Consider the following 6,232-nt stretch of genomic DNA (forward strand, 5'->3'; position numbering starts at 1 on the left):
TTAGGTCCGTTCTCCTGCCGTGAGAGCTGGTGGGAGCCCACCGGCCCCCGAGTCGCGGTCGTGGCGCATGTGGAAGGGCCGGCGGGGAGCAGACCGCGGCGTGCTCCAGTCTGGTCCAGGACAAACCAGGGCTCCCTCACTCCCAGCCGCTGCCCTGCTTCCCTGCATGGAGCCATCTCCGCAGTGATGCCGGCAGGTCCTCCGCCTCACGCACACGACTGAGGGAATTCTTTATAGGCTTGTCCTAAAACTACACATCCGCCCCAAATACAGCGCTTTTGTGAAACGGATTATATCTCTCCCGCACATATCTACGTACAGTGTGAACCCGCTTCCTTGTTCCCCCGGGTCAGATGTCAGAGCGGTGAAGCCCGACGCCAGTCCTCACCGAGAACCGCGCACTTCCGGAGCCCGCGCAGCTGCAGCCGACCGCGGCGACCGCGCGATCTCACCCTGCGTTCCAGTCCCGCGTCAGCAAGTGGGGGCGGCAGGACGACCCTGACGGGAAAAACCCCTCTCGGTGGGTCAGCGTCTCACACCAAGACGCCCCCCAGCTGGCGTGGGCACGCCGAGGGGTCCTCCAGGGCGGAGGTTCTCGTCCGCCTGGAGGTTTCTGTTGTCCTCTCCTGACAGCAAATCCACGGTGTCTCGAAGATGTCCAAGGAGCGACCGCGGGTCCCTCCACGCCGCTGAATTCCGACCCTGAGTGGCACCCATCGGCACCCCGGCCCCCACGGGTCACGGCTCAGTCCCGCCACACGGCCTCACGTCGGATGCCTGCCCCAGGGCCTGGTGCCCCGCGTACCCCAGCAGGGTCCCACTTGGCTCCTCGGGGCTGGTAACTCGCTTCGCGGCTCTCAGCACTCGGGAAACTGCTTCACTGACGACTTCTGGTCCGCTATAAAGGATGCGACTGGGGACAGCCCCGGGAGAGGCGCAGGGCACCGTGGGGGGCAGCGTCCCCTGGTCCTCCATGTGCTGCCCAACTTGGACGCTCTCTGGAGCCCTTCACTGGCGGGTCTCCATGGAGTCTTCATTACGCAGGACCAGGTGACTGACTCTTCGGCCACTGGAAGCCCACGTCTGGCCCCTCTCCCGTCCCCTTTACCCATGGCTTGGTCTTTCTGGGCACCAGCCCCTTCGGAAGCTGGTCAGGGTGCCTCGCGCAGTCGCCTCATGAGCATGAACTCAGGTGTGGTTGGGAGGAAACTCGTTCGGAAAAACAAGAGACGCTACTCGGGGGATTCCAAGGGGACTAGGAGCTCTGCGCCAGGAACCGGGGACAAAGGGCAAATGGAAATGTCCCATTAGACACACGGACGGTCCGAACTCTCTCCCTGACACACGGACAGTCCGAGCTCTCTCCCTGACAGGGCAGACAACTAACGGTCCCTGCTCTTCCGGACGGACAGTCCGTAAAACCCGCAGGTGCTTCTATCACCGCGGTCACGACCATAGGATGATGGGGCGAAAGTACTAATATTACAGGGTTTCACGTCTACAATACCTTCCAAAACCCTCTTTAAAAATAACTTATTTCTCAGTCTTGAAAGCAAATGTGGACTCTCTGTCCTGCAGGTCACGAGCCAGGCCCGCCCTGGCTGGAGTCTCAGACCGGCTCCTGCCGGCTTCGCCGTCTCTCCCAGAGGTGGAGGGCTTGGTCCCCCGGTCGCCGGCGTCTGGGAGCCGGAGAGCCACAGCGACACGGCATGGAGGGTTGCCACGGTCTGCCCTGTGTCCCCAGACGACCTGGGAGCTCTAAGCCGATGCACAGTGAACTGACGTGGTCGGAAACGGGGTCTTCGCAGACAACGTACAGGAAGACGAGGTCATCATCTCGGCACGTCCACGAGAGGAGGGTGCATCGAGCCGGGCTCTGAAGGGGGAGGGGACCCCGGTCCTTGGAGCGGCGTCGGGGTGTCCACAGAGGGACTCGGCGGGGCTGGCCAGGATGCGAGCTGCGCCCTCGACGCGGCCTCCCATGGTCTGTGCAAGAGACGGGTCGGGTCACCCGGCTGACCGCAGGGCCGCGCTCCCTGCTGCCGCCCGCCGGCCCGTCCAGCAGCGACGCCACTAACCCCTCGGGCTCCCAGGCTGACCGCGCTCAGCTGGGGTTTCTCCCCGGGCTTCGCGACCGGAGGCCGGACTCGGTAAAAACGCCCAACGTGCATCTTCAGCCAGACGGCCGGCCCGTCGGGCTCCTCCCCGCAGCCTCCGTGTCCGGGGCGGGGGCTCCTCCTGGGCCTCGGCCACGGCCTCTGCCCCCACGTGGGAAACCCGGCGGTCAGCTCTGAAGGCCCAGAGGCGGAGGCGGCCCCCACCGGCCGAGTCCTGGCACGGCTGCTAGCACCGGCGTCCCCACCCCGGGGTACTGTATGTTCCAGACTGTGAGCCCAGACCCAGAGTGGGCGGGGACGGTGAGGACGTGGGAACGGAGCCGAGCTCCGTGGGGAGCCACACTGGGAGAGTGGCCCTGCCACACTTGCCGTTAGTGTCCACGGCACAAAATCAGAAATCACCCTGGTGTCCTCGAGAGTGACACGTCCAAGTGGACACACAGCTGTGGGGCACATGGATGTATTACAGGAAAGCGCGGGCGCATGAACTCGGGAGAACGTGTGCACGGCCCACGTGCGCAGCTCAAGACACTGCCAGGCGGGGTGGGCCGGTGAGGGGGTCCCGCGCTCTCGCTGGCGGGCCTGGAAGACGTGGGCGTCTGGGAGAGGACGTCGCAGAGCAGTGAAGGCGAGCTCGGGGCTTCTCCACGCCCCGGGCCAGCCCCTTCTCCTGCCTTCCCTTCCGGCTCTCTCGTCGGCTGCCCCGTCCTTTGCCACAGCTCTGTGCACTCATGAGGAGGGACAGTGACCGCGACGCGTGCTCAACCCACCTGTCTTCTCGCCGGAGCAGCCCCGGGTCGGGCCACGCAAAGACGGCCTCGCACGCGGGTCTCCCAGGGGACCCACACTCATCAGAGAGTGACGCGTCTCTGGGCAGGGGGAGTCCGGAGAATTTCCACCTCCACGGGCCCTCCCTGGGGGCTGTCCCCGGGGGTTGAGACTTGGCAATGGGGCAGGAGCAGAGAATAGGCACCCACGAGGGTCCCTCGACCCCCAGTTCTGCCCGGTGTCTCTGCTCTGACGGAGACCGGCCGCCTGTCTCGCAGCAGGGCCTCCTACAGTTAGGACCGCCGCCTGCCTTCGGGGGGGTCCCGTGCTCTTAGAAAGCCGACGGAGGTTCTGCCACTTTTCTCACTGCCTTTACAGGCAGAGAACTTTCAGATGTCTTCGTTCTACCGTTGCCTGCGGCCTGGAAGCCACTTGTAGCAGGATTTCACTGCGACCGCTCTGCAAGCGCTCCCCGTGAAGGGCCGTCCATGGTTTCCATGGTCCTGACTTCAAGGGTCAGTCTAAGTGCTCATCATCTTTATGGACAGCCTTTAAGCTGCACATTTCAGGAAACTTTCTCAGTTGGCTTCCCTAGCGGACCTGGACTCCTTCTGACCCTGCCGGCCACTCTGTTTCAGTCCCCCCCCCCCCACTTCCACATGTCCGGGCGCCTCATTCCCTGGGGGTGGTGGCCGGTCTCGGGTCGGCACGTGCCGCGGCGGGCGGAGCATCGCAGCTGGGCCTCCCCCAAACGCCGCTGTCACAGGCCCGAGGACGCGCCCCGCGTCCCCACGTGAGTTTGTGAGGGGCTGCCCCAAACGCAGCTGCTGACCTTCCCCGCTGCCTCCCCCGCCCCGGCCTACTGCTTCCCATGTCTGCCGGCTCTGGAAGCGTCACTCGGGCCACAGGCTTCGAGGTCATTGTTGACTCATTTTCTCCCCGCGGAACCCATCAGAAGACATGATGGCTCTGCCTTCAGGCTACAGCCACCAACACGTCCATTTTTATGACCTCTACCATGGTCTAGGCCCCCGCCAACTCCAAGCGGGGTCAGCGCACCGCGTTGGGAGCCGGGACGACGCACTCGGGACCCGCTCACGGCCCCGCCTCACCCCTTCCTCTCCCACCTGCCGCCTCCTCTGCAGAGAGAGCAGACATCGCCAGGGCTGCACGACTCCGCGGGCCCTGCTCTCGTCTGCTCTAAACCTCGCCCCGTCCCTCCCTCCCCACTGGCCTCCTCCGTGGGCAGCAGCCCGGGCCCGCGTCCCTGCCTTCCGGAGCACCGACCGAGAGGGCGCACGGCCGGCTTCTCCACCTCCTCCAGGTTCTCCTCAAACGTCGCCCTTGGCGCAGCGCCTTCCCCGAAATCCTGTCCTCGGAGCTGACCACTGCCGCGCTGCTCTGACTTTTCTCCTTAGCACGCGTTGCTCTTTATAATGCTACACGTCTTACTGATTTCTCGTAAGTGTTCACTCAGTGTTCGACACCGCACCGGAGCTGGCCCGCTCGTTCCTGGTCTTGCCATCGCGTGCAGACGTGATCGCTTCCCTTCCTCAGACGCCGGGGCAGGGCTGTAGCTCCCTGCCTCCTGCCTGCGAGGGGAGGGACGGAGTCCTCGGGCCCGCGCGGCCCGCGGGTGGGGCGGCCGGATCGCCCCGCGCCCTGGTCTCACCTGGCCTTTGCCCTGCCTCCCCCGAGACCCGGTGGCCCCAGCGGTGGGACTTACACCCCCACGGGTCTTCAGCTCCGGAGCCGGGGCCTGGCAGTCCACGGATGCGCTCACAGCCCCTTCGCTGGAGCACACGGGACCTCCCCCCACCCCGCTGCACCAGAAGGCGTGATTATTCCTCTCCCGGGGGTGGACGTGACACAGCCGGGGGAGCGCGCCGCGAGGTCCGGCCCTGCTCCCGTCAGTGTGTGTTTGGGAGTCTGAGGCTGAACCATAAAAATGATGTGAACGGTGACAACTAAAATTCATCAGGACTCATTGAAACAGTAAGACCGAGAACTTGTTGAAATGATAAAACACAAAGTGTTTTTCTTTGCAAGGAGGGAAAGGAATTTCGTATTCACTCAGGATGGAAACTGAACCTTTTTTGGTAAATCCTGATCTGACTCACGGAGCGACGTAATGCAGCAGGACGCGTGTCGTCCTCAAGATGGATTGCGGCTCGCGCTGGCGCCTTCTGAACGACCATATATAGCCGTCCGCGCGGCCCTGCCACAGAAGGATCGCCGGACCGTGCGGGGAGCGTAAATACAGCAACACGCGAGCCGCACTCAGAAGGCTGCCCGGGCCCCGGCAGCGCCGTGTGTGGTTCTCTGCAGACCACCAGGCCGTGGGCTACGTTAGGCATTTTTACTGTCTCCATGAAAAAAACAGCTTATAGTAACATTACCTTGAAGATCTGTCAATTTTGTCCTAGCAGCTCTTTGAGAACTTTCTGAGGCTTAAATGAACATCCGTTGCTGAAACCATGAAGAAGCTGTACTTGCATACGCTTGACTTTCCTGACTGGGCTGCATTTTAGGCGGACGTTTCACACTTACCCAGCTTAAATTTTACTTCCCTTTAAAAAAAAAAAAATTATTTAGTTACTTGATAGAGTGAGCGAGAGCACAGGCAGGGGGAGCAGCGGAGAGAGGGGAAGCAGGCTCCCCGCTGCGCAGGGAGCCCGACGCGGGTCCATCCAGGACCCTGGGACCATGACCCGAGCCGAAGGCAGACGCTGAACCCATGGAGCCCCCACGTGCCCCAGCATAACCTTTCCTACCTGAAGCTTGTCAAAGGCTAATCTGAACAGAGAATTTTTGTTTTCTTGTTGCTTTTTTAAAAGATTGCCTTTATTTAGAAAGCGCAGGCAGACAGGCAAAGGACGAGAGGGAGTCTCGGCAGACCCCGTGCTGAGCACAGAGCCTGGCGGTCGGCTCCATCTCCCCGTCCCGAGATCCCGACCCGACCGAAACCAAGTCAGACACTCAACTGACGGCACCACCCAGGCCCCGTCTCCTTATTTTCTTGTTAGACGTCGATGAAGAGAATGGACTTCGGGTCAGACAATCTGGGCTCTAAGACCATGTGACAGAACAATTTGTGGAGGTTAAAACTCACGTAGAAGTAAAACATCCGACCGCACCTGAGCAAGCAGGGGAACCGGAAGTGTGGTGTGACAGCGTCTCCTGCTGTGCACGAAGCGCCCTGTCATTGTAAGGTTGGAAAAGCAACCACTAACAGGACAAAAACAAAGAGCTGTAAACATTAGCCACTGAGAGAGATCACGTGGAATCACAAAGAACATTCAACTACTCCTAAAGAAGCCGAAAGGCAGAAAGGGAGTCCAGGGCCT

This window comes from Mustela lutreola, chromosome 12, assembly GCF_030435805.1.
Source record: "Mustela lutreola isolate mMusLut2 chromosome 12, mMusLut2.pri, whole genome shotgun sequence".
Taxonomy (NCBI): domain Eukaryota; kingdom Metazoa; phylum Chordata; class Mammalia; order Carnivora; family Mustelidae; genus Mustela; species Mustela lutreola.